A 16,460-nucleotide genomic window follows, 5' to 3' on the forward strand; every position below is an offset into this window, starting at 1 on the left:
CTTCTTCTTCTCTTCTTCTCCTTCCTCCCCTTCTTCTCCCCGACGTCACCCACACCCTCTCCTCTGTTTCCTCTGCAGGAAACAGAGGTTTCACAACCTCTTCCCCTGCTTCCTCTTCCTCTTCTCTTCCTCTTCTTCTTCTTCTCCTCTTCGAACGCCCCACACCTGTCCTCTGTTTCCACCTGCAGGAAACAGAGGTGCTGCAGCCCTAGCTGCTGCCACCTCTCGCTCCTCTCCCTCTTCCCTCTCTTTTCCCTCTTCTTCTCCTCTTCCCTTTTCCTCCCCAACCCCACACCTCCTCGCTGCAGCCTTGCCGCAGCTATCCTCTTCTCTTCTTCTTCTTCTTCTTCTTCTCTTCTCCCTCTTCTTCCTCTCTTCTTCTCCCCACGCCCCACAGCTTCTCGCTGCAGCCCTCGCTGCAGCCACCTCCTCTTCTTCTTCTTCTCCTTCTTCTTCTTCTCTACTCCCTCTTCTTCCTCCTCTCTTCTTTTCCCTCTTCTTCTTCTTCTTCTTCTTCTTCTTCCTCTCTTCTTCTACCACTCTCCTTCACCTCACGCCCCACCGCTCTCTCTGTTTCTGGAAGAAACAGAGTGCGTGGGAGGCGGTGGGATAATACCGAATTTTCGGTTTTCCCTTTTTTTTTTTTTTTTTTTGCAACTTAACAGTTTAGTCCTTGTAATTTCTATATTTACATATAGGTCCTCCAATTTACATATAAATCTTTATTAATAATTTTTAAAAGCGAGGGATATTACAGTAACAAGCTACCCTAAAAAATTTATATAGCAACGGGGTGAACATAAAGAGCTCAACAAGCGTTTAACATATCCATGGCAATAGAAGAAGTTCAAGCAGGCTTAGTATTAAGATACAAAAGTAGAAATACAAGTGTTCATTTGAAATCATCTCATTTGATATAAAATCACAAAGGTTTACCTCATTTAAAAATAGGCATTAGACATAACAATAGGAGAAAGGAAATTGGAGTATTTCATTGGCAAAAGAAGCATTTAGGCATGTATCAAATGGCACATGAAGCATTTAGGTGCATATCAAAGGCATAAGAGTGTTTGGGGGCATAATAATGACAAATGAAACATTTCAAAGTATAACAAGTGAATCGAATAATAAACACAAGCTTGTATGTCATTTTTGATGTAGCATGCATTCCATTTTTATCTAAAGCATAATATGAACTCATCAACAAAGCTTTGGATATCATATCAATAAACATAGAGGGTGCTATGGGACCACATACATAATGTGATTCATCCATTTCTGGATGACCACTAAGCATAAGTCTCCCACGTTTGGGAGCTCCATCCACCCACGTCTGAGTGAAGTCAATAGGGCCGACAGAGCAATCGCAGGCTCTAAGCATAACTCCCTTTACCATTTCTGGCAAAGGTTCACAATATCCCACAAGACACCAAAGTACAAAAGGGTAGTATGAACAATAACATTGACATATATCAGAAGCACATGCGGAACAACGAAGATATGCATGTGCCTTTATCAAACAAGGAAATGCAAACAAATCATTACATAATAAATTTTAGATATACAATAATTTCAGGATGAACAATACAAGAACTTCAATAGACTAATATAAAACTCAATTGAAGAAGAATTTAGCAGATATCGTATTTTTAATAGGATGAAAATTGAATAGGCAAAACCCAACAAAGTTTTTAATTATGATAGAATTTAAATGGTACATTTTCTGAATTGTTTGAGTGACCAAGCATGCTCCAAATCACTAAAAATAGGTGTCATTGGAAAGCTGTATCAATCTATTTTCAGATGTTATAATTTTTTTGAGTCCTAAATAGGAAGTTATAACAAATAGAGTAAAGGAAGCTCAGAATTGATCATCCCTATTTTGCAGACTTGATAGAATCAATTTAAACAGATGTTTCAAAAGGCAAACATACTTCAAAATTTCCAACTAGGTGTCAAAAGAAAGATATACGAATCTAGTTTCCAAAGAACTAAGTTTTGCATAATTCAGAATTTTCACTAGAGCGTTATGAGCAATTTAGTAATAGAAGGCCAGAATTGATCATCTCTGTTTTGCAAAATTGATAGAATCAATTTAAAAAGATGTTTCAGAAGGCAAACATACTTCAAAAATTCCAAATTATATGTCAAAAGAAAGATAAATAAATCCAGTTTCTAAAAAAATAATCTTTGTATAATTTAAAATTTTCTCTAGAGAGTTATGAGTAATTTTGTAACAGAAGGTCAGAAATTTCAGTCCCTATTTTGTAGAATGTGTAGGGTTAATTGAAACAGAAATCTTAGTAGGTAATTATACTCCAAATCATTCAATCTAAGTGTTAAAATAAAGATATTTGAGTCTACTTTCAAATGGGTTAGACTTTGCTTAAATCAAAGTTTAATGCTAAAAGTTAGATCCAAAACAATGTATAGAAGTCAGATTACCGAAAAATTTCAGATTCATGGCTTTGTATCAAAAGGAAAGAAAGGTTTGGTACTAAGCTGAAATCTTTTGAATTATAAAGAATTAAAAGAAAAACAGAGATTAGGACTTCTGTAAGAAGAGGTTAGAACACTTGCCTTAGATGAGTTTGATTCCCAAATATAGGGAATTGATGCAAAACCTCAAACAAAGTTTCCTCTTCTTCTTCTTCTTCTTCTTCTTCTTCTTCTTCTTCTTCTCCTCAAACTAATGTTGGCTGAAAGTTTCTTTTTAATGGTGCCTTAAATTACTTAGGTTTGGCTCATGCTAAAATAGTGAGGTGGCAAGCATGCATGGGGATTAGGTGTCAACTTTAGAATAAATGCAAGTGGCTCATCCTTGTTAATGACACATGTCCTCTATTTTATTTTATTTTATTTTTATTTACTCAATTCTGAATATTCTATAAATCATATCAAAATTTTAATATTTACTCTTAGGTCCTTAGCCATAAACTTTAATATAATATTATTTAAAAAATATATTAAATAATCCTCATATTTACAAACAAGCATTTACTAGTTTTTTTTTTTTTTAATTGGGGATGTTACACTCTCCCCTCCTTAATAGAAAATTTAGTCCTCTAAATTTGTCATACCTCTTTCAGCGAAAAGATGAGGATAAGCTTTCTTCATTTCTTCCTCTAGCTCCCAAGTCGTTTCATTTGTAGAATGATACTTCCAAATTACTTTAACTAGAGTACTAATTCTATTTCTTAAGATATTTTTTTTATCAATAATCCGAATGGGCTCTTCCTTGTAAAATAAGTCTTTCTCAATCACAATCGGCTCATACTCAATGACATGAGAGGGATCAGGTATATACTTTCTGAGCATTGACACATGAAATATATCATGAATATGACACATCGATGGTGGTAAGGCAATCTTATAAGCGATAGAGCCAATTCTTTCAAGGATCTCAAAAGGTCCAACGAACCTTGGGTTTAACTTTCCTTTCTTTCCAAATCTTGCAACGCCTTTGGAAGGGGAGACCTTTAGGAATACAAAATCCCCTACTTGGAACTTGATATCTCGTCTTCTATTGTCAGCATAGCTCTTTTGCCGACTCTGAGCAGCCTTTAGCCTTTTTATGATAACCTGAATTTTTTCAGTAGTCTCTTGTACTTTATCTGGTGCTAACAACTTTCTATCACCAACTTTCTCCCAACATATAGGCATTCTGCATTTTCGCCCATACAATGCCTCATAAGGAGCCATCTGAATGCTCGAATGGTAACTATTATTGTAAGTGAACTCAATAAGAGAAATATATTTATCCCATTCACCTCTCCAATCCATAACATAGGCTCTAAGCAAATCCTCATGTACTTGAATTGTTCTTTCAGATTGACCATCGGTTTGAGGGTGATAGGCAGTGCTAAACTTTACTTTGGTGCCTATAGAATCTTGTAATCTCCTCCACAATCTAGAAAGAAATCTGGAGTCTCTATCTGAGATAATCTCCTTTGGGATACCATGAAGTCTTACTATTTCATCAACATACAAATCTGCAAGCTTATCAAGAGAATAAATCATATTGATTGGTAAGAAATGTACAGATTTGGTTAACCTATCAACAATGACCCAAATAGCATCGTGCTTTCTAAAGGTTCTAGGTAGTCCTGAAACAAAGTCCATAGTAATACATTCCCATTTCCATTCAGGAATATCTAAGGGCTGTAACAAACCTCCAGGTCTCTGGTGTTCTGCTTTGATTTGCTGATAAGTCAAACACCTGGAAACATATATTGCAATCTCCTTCTTCATGCCTTTCCACCAATAATGACTTTGGAGATCTCTATACATTTTTGTGCTAATAGGATGTATGTAGTACTTTGAATTATGACCTTTGTTCAAGATATGGTTCTTGATATCTGGGTCATTTGGAACACATATTCTATCCCCAAATCTCAATAGGCCATCATCTGAAGTTTGAAAATTCAACTTCAATCCCTTTTCAACTTCATTCCTCAAGTATATTAAATGTGGATCTCGTAGTTGTCCTTCTTTAATTTGTTGAATGAGATTAGTTTGCACCTGAATAGAGGTCATCAATATTATTGAGTCTTGCCCCTTTCCTCATTACATTCGAATCATAATTTCTTTCTAATAGCTTCCATTGTTTCACAACTAAACTAGCCATAAAACTTATAGATTTTCTACTAAGTGCATCAGCTACAACATTTGCTTTACTTGAGTGATAACGTATGGTACAATCATAATCATTTTGTTATTACTTTCTGATTCATTTCTAATCATATATATATATATATATATTGGTAAACTTTTCCTTGCTATTCCTGTCCTTGATCTCTAGGTATTCTTTTAATTATCAGAACAATTTCGTACATCAAATATCTTCTCCATTCTCATCATCCATTTTTCTGCCACCAATGGATTAAGTGCACCATGCTTCTGCTACGCCACTCTGATTCAATATCTTCAATCACCCCTTTCATCTCACTTAATTAATCAAAACCAGATGAAGTAGGAGAATCAAATGTCCTCGTCCTCCTAGATTCCTAAAGACATCAAAGAAAATTTCTACCAATCACTATATTTCACTAGACCTCAGTATATTTTGAATGTTAACATAACAAATATTTCAGTGATCCTCAAACCATGCTCTGATACCAACTCTGTCACGCTCCCCGAATTATCACATTCAGGAAGTGTGACCCTGTCTAAAATCAATAATATTATAATTCATCATCAATTCAATCTATGATCCAATCTAACAATTTGAGGATACTAAGAATCATTCAAAAATCAGTATTCACAATTTATAAATATATACGTTACACAAATTATAATCCACTTCACTCAGAGATTCACAAAATCCAAAGGCAACTCAACTAAACATCAACCACAACACAAATCCATAATCGTAGAAGTATATACAATCACAAAAAGATAATTATTTACCATGAGTTCTTATCCTTATACAACTTAAACTTATCATTCCAAACACATGAGTGGTCGTTTAAACTTTTACAACACATAAGTATCAACAGATCCTTAACATTACATCAGAAGTAAAGTATACTATACAACAAAAACCTATCATCCAACAAAGATTAGCTCAAAAATCTTCTAGCCTATCACTACTTTAACCCAATTCTAGCTTTTCACTGCGTGACAAGCTACCCTAAAAAATTTATATAGCAACGTGGTGAGCATAAAGAGCTCAGCAAGCGTCTAACATATCCTTGGTGATAGAAGAAGTTCAAGCAGGCTTAGTATCAAGATACAAAAATAGAAATACAAGTGTTCATTTGAAGTCATCTCATTTGATATAAAATCACAAAGGTTTGCATCATTCAAAAACAGGCATTAGACATAACAATAGGAGAAAGGAAATTGGAGCATTTCATTGGCAAAAGAAGCATTTAGGCATGTATCAAATGGCACATGAAGCATTTAGGTGCATATCAAAGGCATAAGAGTGTTTGGGGGCATAATAATGACAAACGAAATATTTCAAAGTATAACAAGTGAATCGAATAATAAACACAAGCTTGTATGTCATTTTTGATGTAGCATGCATTCCATTTTTATCCAAAGCATAATATGAACTCATAAACAAAGCTTTGGATATCATATCAATAAACATAGAGGGCGCTGTGAGACCACATACATAATGTGATTCATCCATTTCTGGATGACCACCAAGCATAAGTCTCCCACGTATGGAAGCTCCATCCACCCACGTCTGAGTGAAGTCAATGGGGCCGGCAAAGCAATCGCGGGCTCTAAACATAACTCCCTTTACCATTTCTGGCAAAGGTTCACAATATCCCACAAGATAACAGAGTACAAAAGGGTAGTATGAACAATAACATTGACACATATCAGAAGCACATGCAGAACAATGAAGATATGCATGTGCCTTTATCAAACAAGGAAATGCAAACAAAGCATTACATAATAAATTTCAAATATACAATAATTTCATGATGAACAATACAAGAACTTCAATGGACTAATATAAAGCTCAATTGAAGAAGAATTTAGCAGAAATCATATTTCCAATAAGATAAAAATGGAATAGGCAAAACCCAACAAAGTTTTCAATTATGATAGAATTTGAATGGTACATTTTCTAAATTGTTTGAGTGACCAAGCTTACTCCAAATCACTAAAAATAGGTATCATTGGAAAGTTGTATCAATTTATTTTCAGATGAACTCAGATTTATAATTTTTTTGATTCTTAACAGAAAGTTACAACAAATAGAGTAAAGGAAGGTCAGAATTGATCATTCCTGTTTTGCAGACTTGATAGAATCAATTTAAACAGATATTTCAGAAGGCAAACATACTTCAAAATTTCCAACTAGGTGTTAAAAGAAAGATATATGAATTTAGTTTCCAAAGAACTAAGTTTTGCATAATTCAGAATTTTCACTAGAGCGTTATGAGCAATTTAGTAATAGAAGGTCAGAATTTATCATCTCTGTTTTATAGAATTGATAGAATCAATTTAAATAGATGTTTCAGAAGGCAAACATATTTCAAAATTTCCAAATTATATGTCAAAAGAAAGATAAATAAATCCAGTTTCTAAAAAAATAAGCTTTGTATAATTCAAAATTTTCTCTTGAGAGTTATGAGCAATTTTGTAATAGAAGGTCAAAAATTTTAGTCCCTATTTTGTAGAATGTGTAGGATTAATTAAAACAGAAGTCTTAGTAGGCATTTAAACTCTGAATCATTCAATCTAAGTGTCAAAATAAATATATTTTAGTCTACTTTCAAATGGGTTAGACTTTGCCTAAATCAGAGTTTAGTACTAAAAGTTAGATCCAAAACAATGTATAGAAGTCAGATTACCGAAAAATTTCAGATTCATAGCTTTGTATCAAAAGGAAAGAAAGGTTTGGTACTAAGCTGAAATCTTTTGAATTATGAAGAATTAAAAGGAAAACAGAGATTAGGAATTCTGTAGGAAGAGGTTAGAATACTTGCCTTAGATGAGTTTGATTCCCAAATATAGGGAGTTGATGCAAAACCTCAAACAAAGTTTCCTCTTCTTCTTCTTCTTCTTCTTCTCTTCTTCTTCTTCTCCTCAAACTAACATTGGCTGAAAGTTTCTTTTTAATGGTGCCTTAAATTACTTAGGTTTGGCTCATGCTAAAATAGTAAGGTGGCAAGCATGCATGGGGGTTTAGGTGTCCCAACTTTAGAATAAATGCAAGTGGCTCATCCTTGTTAATGACACATGTCCTCCATTTTATTTTATTTTATTTTTATTTACTCAATTCTGAATATTCTATAAATCATATCAAAATTTTAATATTTACTCTTAGGTCCTTAGCCATAAACTTTAATATAATATTATTTTAAAAAATATATTAAATAATCCTCATATTTACAAACAAGCATTTACTATTTTTCTTTTTTTAATGGGGGATGTTATAGTACCACCCAGACTAAGTCTCTAAGATTGTCAGGCGGTGGTACAGCCATATTGGACGATGGTATCACCCAATGTCAGTGTTGTAGGCGGTGGTACCACTAGTACCCCGAAAACTAGTGATGAGACACTTTTAGGCTTCAAGTTTGAATCCACTTGAGGCTTATAAATACCCCTCTCATCCCTGGTTAACACACAAGAATTGAGAGCAAAAAAGAAAACTATTGTAATCTTATGAGAACTCATCTCAAACTCCAAGTGTTAGTAAAGTTGAAGAGAGGAGATAGTGGGGGTGTAAAGGTCTTCTCTTGAGCTTGCAAAAGGAGAATAGTATTGTAAGAAGGTGATTTGTCTTCGCTTATTGAAGGAAGACCGCTAGTGAATGTTGGTGGCCTCGACGGAAGAGGAATCGGGAGTGGATGTAGATTACAATGACCGAACCACTATAAAAATCTGGTTTACATTTACTCTAAGCCTTTCATTTTAATTACAAACTGCCTTATTTGCTATACTCTTACATACGCTTTCAAGTTAAACTCACTTTGTCGAAACAAATTTATCGAATGAGATTTTCAAAATCAACGTGTTTATTCGCCTCTTAGTGCCGACTCGATCCTAACATACCCTAAGTTAAAAAGAGAGGAAGGAAGGGGTTTGCAAGTTTTGTAGCACTTCTTTCTATCTATTACCACATTATAGGAAAATCTAAGGACAACATCATATGCGTAGTGGAAGAACAAAAAATAAAATCTCCGTATTTCCTAAAGATATATTCATTATCGTATGAAGATTGGTGTGCAAAATCCACAAAACTTTAAATACATGTGAGATAGTTGTGTTACCTAGGGAGATCATATATCCCTGAATCCCTACAGATCTGTAGGAGAGGATGAATGAGGTCAAGCGTCCTCCTCTCTAGCGGTGATCCATAAAGTAGGGTTCAACGATACTTCTCAAATCTCTAAGCCTGCCATCTAAGGAGGAGAATGAGAGAGGAGAATAGGAGATGACAACCAAGAGAAGCTCTAACCTATCAACCTTTGGTTCCCTCCTATTTATAGAGGCCCCTCTGTCAACTTAACCCTAATGGATCATGCCTTATTGGGTATTGGATCTCCATCCAATTACCAAAGCCTCTTAGATTAATTGATCTCTATCCAATAATCTCTCATTGGCTCTTATTTGATCTCATCCACAAGATCCAATAATTTAGAGGCTTATTGGATATCCAATAAGATAGGGTGTCCGGCAGATATCTCATATCCGACCCTCTACTCGTCGTAACGCCTGCTATATATGTGTGACCCTCTAGGCCTAATATTGATCTGATTGTGAGTCATACCTATCAGAACTCCTTCTAGCTCAATGAATTATTATCTCCATAATAATTCACTTGACTTATCGATTGCGGATGTACTAGGCCACTATGCCGAAGTCCCTAGACGATACAGGGGAATCCAATCCTTTCGACTTATCTGTCCTCAATTACCGTATATCTATAGTCCCTCATCCATCTAATACCCCAAAGACCGTATACTAGGCATGGTATTATCATGCCCATATAGTTTCTACTCGAGTCTAACTCTAATCGAATTCTCCCAAAGAACTATTTCTCTCTCAATCTGAATGACTCTAGCCAGGGATTTGTCTAAGCAAGAATATATAGGATATTCCTCTTATGACACCGAGAGTGGATGATCCTCTATTAATACTCAATAGCCCACGTAAGGTTGGCTATCACTCTCGATGACCGATTATGCTAGATTTGGAACCTCCAGAACTATAAGTCTGGTATCAAATAGTGGAGTACTCATACTAGACATCTTTGGTATCTCAAGTCTAAGAACCATATACACCACTGGGATGACGGAATCGCTGTTTGGTAATGAGGTATCATCAACCATTTAACATTATGTGAGCGGATCAATCAATGAATTCATTCTCCAATGAGTACCTCCATTGTATCTCTAGTGTCCCCGCACGAGAAGCTATGAGACTAATTGCATCCATCATATAGACGGGTATACAGTACATCAATCTATCCAGTTATCTCGATGTCCCTCTCGTGTAACCTATGACCGAGATTATTTATGATCTGTGTTTAAAAGCGAATCAGTCTCATTATCATAATATCATCACGGTCTGATTCCCATTGCACAGATATATATACATCATAATATATTTATGCAACAAGCAATATAAAATGATAAAATATCAAATAATAATAATAAGCAAAAAATATTTTTCTTAAGCGACAAAAATCTATAACTAACTTACCTTACACCTTACTATAGAGATTTTTCTCGAGTTTTGCTCACGAGCTATTCCTCAAGTTGTAACAGCTGAAGTCGCTCATCGTAACTTTATCTGGCTATTATAAGAATTTCTAAAACCCTGCTGCCAGCTGTTTGAACCTTAAGAGGAGGTTCAAGCAATAAGAGAGAAGGAGAGGCTCGAAATTGGTAACTTGTTCAGAGCACCAAAATGCTATCCAAAGACAACTCACTCTTTTAAGTCTTTTATCCCGTTTTTGTTCCATTGCTTAGTTACTTCGACTTTATAACCAATAGAGAATATTTTATTTTAGTTTTATATTTATTTTCTAGTGATATCTCTTCCTATGCTAAAATTTCATTCTAAAGGTGGTACTCGATCTACGGATCAATCGAATCCAAACCCCATACAAATTAAGTGTTAAAAAAAAGAAGTGTCAAATGATATTAATATTATATTTTAACTTTTTGATTATTTTTTGGTTGTTAATATATAAAAATTCTATTTTGATTTTAAGATCTTCTTTCTCCTACCTAACAAAATAAATAGAGCTATATATAATATAATCTAAAACCCATGTCGAAACACACAAGATCAGACGGAAGCTAAATTTAATGAAAAATTGAATAATTTTTTTAATAAACTTCTATCTAATTCTCTTTGTCAATCATATGATTTAAAACCAATTATCAAAAGGATAGTAATAACCAATATAGATTTAGCTCTAAAGGAAACTACATATACTCCTTTTATTTGATAAACAATTTATCAAATAAGATATTAAATTATCGAATAAATAAATTTGAGATAAGAAGGTGATTGACGCATGATCAAATTAGAGTGTAAAATGATATTATCGATAAATAAATTTGATATAAGAAGTTAATCGATAGAGGACCGAATTGGAGTATCGAATGGCGTTAATCTGGTGTTTTGACTTTGTAATATATTCTTCGATTGTTAATATCTAAAACATCTCTTTTCATTTCGAGATATTCTCTCTCCCAACGAAATAAATAAAAACTATATATAATATAATCTAAAACACCATGCCAACTTATGAGGAGACAGAAGATAAAATTAATGAAAAATTAAATAAATTTATTTATTTTTAATAAAAATCTATCTAATTCTTTTTGTTGGTCATATGATTTAAAAACGATTATCAAAAGTCGAAGTAATAAGCAATATGGATTTGATAGTTAAAAAAGAAACAACATATGTTTCTTTCATATAAATTTTATTTTTTTCTTTTTTAAAAAAAATTGTGAAATGAGGTTACCAAATGAGTGTTTTATAGTGGCACTAAGCAAACAATTTGTCAGATAAGATTTCAAATTATCGGTAAATAAATTTGAGATTAGAAGTTGATCACAAAAGGTTTTAACCTATCTAAGCGGATTTCAAACTTATATTGGTTTGAACTGGAAATTCCAAGTGTTTCTCTACTACTGAATTTGATTGCTTATTTTTCAGAAACAACGGAAATGTTTTCACGTTTTGGTTTTTTGTTTGTTTCAGAAAACACATCCGTTATTATATTTTGGGCCTCATGGGCTTTCCTATTAGTGCCATACTTCCTTCGCCGGTCTTCGAGTTGGCGTTGCGCGGAGAGCGAAACCCTAGAAGCCGATCTTTACGGTCATGGCGAAGAACCGGAACAACAAAACGAAGAACAAGAGTAACCCGAAGAAGGACGGCGCCGTGCCGATAGATGCCTCCACGGAGGCCGTAGGTGATGTTCCTCAACGTCACTGTTCGCGTGATCGTTATTCTTCTTTCAGTTGAGTATTGGTTACGCTCCAATCCTGAGATTTGTTTAAACTTACCTCTCTCTCTCTCTCTCTCTCTCTCTCTCGATGATTACAGTGATGGATACGTCGGATGGAAACCCGTCAAATCCAGCTCTTGGTGCCATCAATAGGTTAGCTTTGATCACCTGACTTAAAGAAACTTGTTTTCGTGTTGTTTCAATTGATCAAATATGGATGTTCGTATAAGGTATGATCCTATGGTGTGCTTGGGGATGAAATTGCGCCAGTTTCATGTTTTTTTTCACTTTTGAACAGTGTATTAGTAAAGCAGCTTAAGATATTATTTATGAATACTACATAGAGAAGTAAAGGGAGCAAACAAAATGAAAATGGCTCACAGAAATTGAAGTGTATGAGAGGTGTCATTGTTATCTAAGATAAATTTTGTCAACAACTTTAAATGGTTAATTTTTGTTATTCTTTCAGTTTCTATTCGTGGTCATTCTGATTCATTGTTACACACGTTATTTTTTGACACTGTTGAGCATAAACTGGATTTAGTACATCTTTCATTCTATTCAGCTGTAGTTAGCTACTGGCTGAAGTGATATAAGATCTTCTGCAAAAGTGATAGTAATGCAATGCCTAATTAGTACAACCCACTGAAGACCAGTTTTGAGGGAAGCGCATGCGTGAGTCAGATTTGAAGACAATCAAGTACGTCATATGGCAAGGCAAAAGGAACAAATGGGAACATTATGTGGAGAAGTCTTAGTCAAGTACCTTGTCTTTTGCTTGACCATGTCGACTTATACTTTTAGTGTCTGTTTCAAATTTTAGGTTTATCTGGCCAATATTGTGTAAAGATATTTACAATGAGAAATTTAAACCAAATGTATAATTTCTCACATATTTAGTTTCTGATTGGTGCATAAAACGTCATATGCATATTTTATTGGTATCAGTTTATGATATGGAAAATGGAATCTGATTACTTGGTTTTCTGTTTTCTGAAACCTTCCTTCCAGACATCACAAGTGAAAAAAAATAATCTTGAAGTGTTGTCACACGTTATATGTAGAAACTATGATAGTATAATCCTCATAATTGTGCAATTACCAAAACTGCAGCATTGCTTGGATCAATGTTGTCAAAGGTGCTAGGCGTTAAAAGGTACCAAGGTTCCATGATAAAAAATATAATTAAGAAGAAATTCAATCATTAAAATAAAATTATGACAAAATATAAGTTCCATATAATTTCATATTCAAATTATCACTATCAATTTAGATTCATTTAACTATCTACAAAATATTAAAGTGCTAAATTGTCCAAACATAATAATAAAATAACAAAAAAAAAGAAGATTAACATCAAAATTAACATTATTCAAAAGAGCATTCTAGGAAGAGAGAGAGAGGAGGGGGGATGCGCGCGGGCGATGGCTGCAATGGAGGAGGGAAGGAGGAGTTGTGGTCCAAGAGGGGGAGGGGGGTTGTGGTCCTGTAGGGGGAGGAGCTACAACGAACCGGTGTCGGGGAAGGGAGGGAGCTGTGATGAAAGAGGGAAGTAGGAGGGAGCTGTGATGAAAGAGGGGGACGATGGTGTCGGGGAAGGGAGGGAGCTGTGATGAAAGAGGGAAGTAGGAGGAGGGAAGAGAAGGGAGGTGGAGGATGGTGTCGGGGAAGGGGGGAAGCTATGACGAAATGGGGAAGATGGAGGGGAAGAGGGATGGAGGGGGAGGATGGTGTCAGGGAAAGGAGGGAGCTATGATGAAAGGGGGAAGAGGGAGGAGGGAAGAGGAGGGGGAAGATGGTGTTGGGGAAGGGGGGAAGCTACGATGAAAGGGGGAAGATGGAGGGGAATAGGGATGGAAGGGGAGGATGGTGTTAGGGAAGGGAGGGATCCATGACGAAAGGGGGAAGAGGGAGGAGGGAAGAGGAGGGGGAGGATGGTGTGGGGGAAGGGGGGAAGCTACGACGAAAGGTGGAAGATGAAGGGGAAGAGGGAGTCGGGATCAGCGAAGGGGGTCTGCGATGAACGAGTGAGGGAGGAGAATGGAATGTGCAATCGTGAAGGAGGAAGAGGAGGAGAAAGAGAGTTGTTACCATCGGTCACTGATGGAGGAAGACGCAACAACCATCCCTCATTAAGAAAAATGTCGTTGCTAGAGGAAACACCGAAGACACTGTCGTCATTCATCAAGGAAACACCATTGTTGTTGGGAGAAAGAGAGCCTGTTTTGTCATTGCTGCATTTACGGCACGGACATGTGGTGGGGTTGGGTTTGTGGGGTTGAGAGTGAGTCTATCTGGTTCAATTGAATTAGAGAACCCAATTGGTTGGACTCGAGCTTGACTCAGCCTAAGTTGAATCAGGCAGGTGCTTGGCCCACCCAGCACTTGGGCCCAGGTGAGTGCCTAGGCCGCACTTGGTTGAACTTGCTTGCCCAGCCCACCTATTGGACGCTCGGGCCTCGCCCCACCTCGCTTGGGCACCTAGGCGAGCTCTCAGGCACTCCATCACTTCACTTGTTTGGATTCCGTTTGTGTATATGAACGGAAAAAAATATATTGATACTTCCATCATACAAAAGAAATAGGGTAGTACATTAATATTAGCTATAGGAAAAAAATGGCTTTATATATTCCCAGTCAATAGCTAATAAAATGGGACACATTTAGGTGGCAAAGCAAAATTTTGGTCACCATATTTTCTAAAAAGCAAAGAGGAAAACTAGATTGAACTTGTTCTTCTACATTAATAGATTCTTTGGAATAGTTCTCTGTGATTATATACATGAAGAAAATGATCATCTTTGATTGCCAAAATTTTACCGTTAGAGGTAGGAACGGTCTTGGAAAATAAGAACGCTTTCTAGGGCGAGACCCGCCATTTGTTAGAAGTAGGAACTGTCTTGGAAAATAAGAATGCTTTCTAGGGCGAGACCAGCCATTTGTATCTTTTGGGTGAAAAAATTTGGTTCAAAAGGCTCCATAGTAGATATAGGGTCAAATGATTCTTGATACACTGCTTTAAGCAGAAGCTAACATTTTCTACTTTCTTTATAGATGAAACTTAGTTGTTGTCCTTGTATGGTAGTACCTAGCTTTGGTGGTTGATGGGGCTTAAGAGGGCAAACCAATTATTTGTTTTCATTTTATTTTTCTTCTTTGTTATTCTGTTTTTCAAATTAGATTAAAAATTAAATTTAAAATTAAATCTATACGTTGAGTTGTCTATCTGTTTATTGTCAACTACCAGTTGGCAAATGATAATATTTGGTTCTTTTCTTTGAAGTAGCTTCAAAATTTGGAAACTGAGGCTGATTTGGGAAGTTCCATAATTTATCCAAATATAAATAGGAGAAGCAAGGTTTGTTTTTTGTTGTTATTAGTAGTCTTCCTCAACATAAAACTTATAAAATAAAAACTGAAAAAAATATTGATGAAACATAGGAAGCAGAATGCCCTGCTGCGAGTCTCTTCCCTACATTGCCAACTGTGGAGTTGAAGTGCTTACAGGAAACTAGTAGTACAATATGTTGTTGCATTGATAAAAAACAGGAGCTAAAGATACGCTGAGATGAACAAAGTAATCATATCCTCTTCTAGTTACAAAAGGAGTTCAAGTAGCTATACATACTTTCTAGATCACCAGTTGAGGGATGGTTTTTGTTTTGTTTTTTTTTTTGGTTATACTGTTGATGGTACATTGATGTAGATATTTCTCTCTTTTTTCCCTTCCATGAAATGTATAGTTAAAAGGAATACCGTCCTTGCTGTTTTGTTCATGATCTTTTACATTCTACAGAAAATGCTCCTAGCTTTTAGTTGCTTTAAGATTCAAGTTTCTACCAACAAAATTAATTTCATTTGTGACTACTGTTTTGTCTATTCATGCTGGAAACAGAAAGATCAAGAAAGCAATACCAGTAAAGAGATCCAAGAACATCCGGAAGCTCAAACTTATAGCCAAAGCTATTGCCAACAGTGAGAAGGGAGAGGGAAAACAATCGAGGAACAAAAGTAAGATGCTGAGGATTCATTCTGCCAAGTCTTTGTATGACTAAAATTAGTTTAGATTAGTTTATTATTGTTGGTCCAATGTACGGGGCTTCCACCCATGCAAATCCATAGAAGGTTATGGACTGTGATGATACCCATGCAGTATTTGTTTCAACAGCATGATTCATGGGTCTGAATAATTACTATTAGCTTGTAGTTAATGATTTTGTAACAGAGAGCTTTTTTATTGGGATGGATGAAAAATTTATCAGCCATGAGATGAAGAATGTCTGACAATTTTATTCCAAGAATCACTGAAGTTGACTGATTAGCAAGTCAATTTGTCAATAGCTGTTATGTTTACCATTATTCCAAGAATCATGCAGCTATTCACAACTATTCCTGTTTGAAGTTTTGTGAAACAACGAAGCAGCCTGCAAGTGATGTGAATTAGCTGCATAGATACACCACAAAGGAAAAATATACAGTACATTACATTCTGGATTCAATCTTTTAATTAACAAAT

At 35.5% G+C, this 16,460-nt stretch overlaps 1 long non-coding RNA gene across 1 annotated transcript; it reads left to right on the forward strand.

The window, feature by feature from the left end:
- The first annotated feature begins 11,752 nt into the window (after positions 1-11,752).
- On the forward strand, positions 11,753-16,209 carry LOC135623307 (uncharacterized). Its single transcript, XR_010491336.1, has 3 exons — positions 11,753-11,908; positions 12,043-12,097; positions 15,840-16,209. It is a non-coding gene; the product is annotated as an uncharacterized LOC135623307 (long non-coding RNA).
- Positions 16,210-16,460: the final 251 nt, after the last annotated feature.

Source organism: Musa acuminata, chromosome BXJ2-9, assembly GCF_036884655.1.
Source record: "Musa acuminata AAA Group cultivar baxijiao chromosome BXJ2-9, Cavendish_Baxijiao_AAA, whole genome shotgun sequence".
In the NCBI taxonomy this organism is placed as follows: Eukaryota; Viridiplantae; Streptophyta; class Magnoliopsida; order Zingiberales; family Musaceae; genus Musa; species Musa acuminata.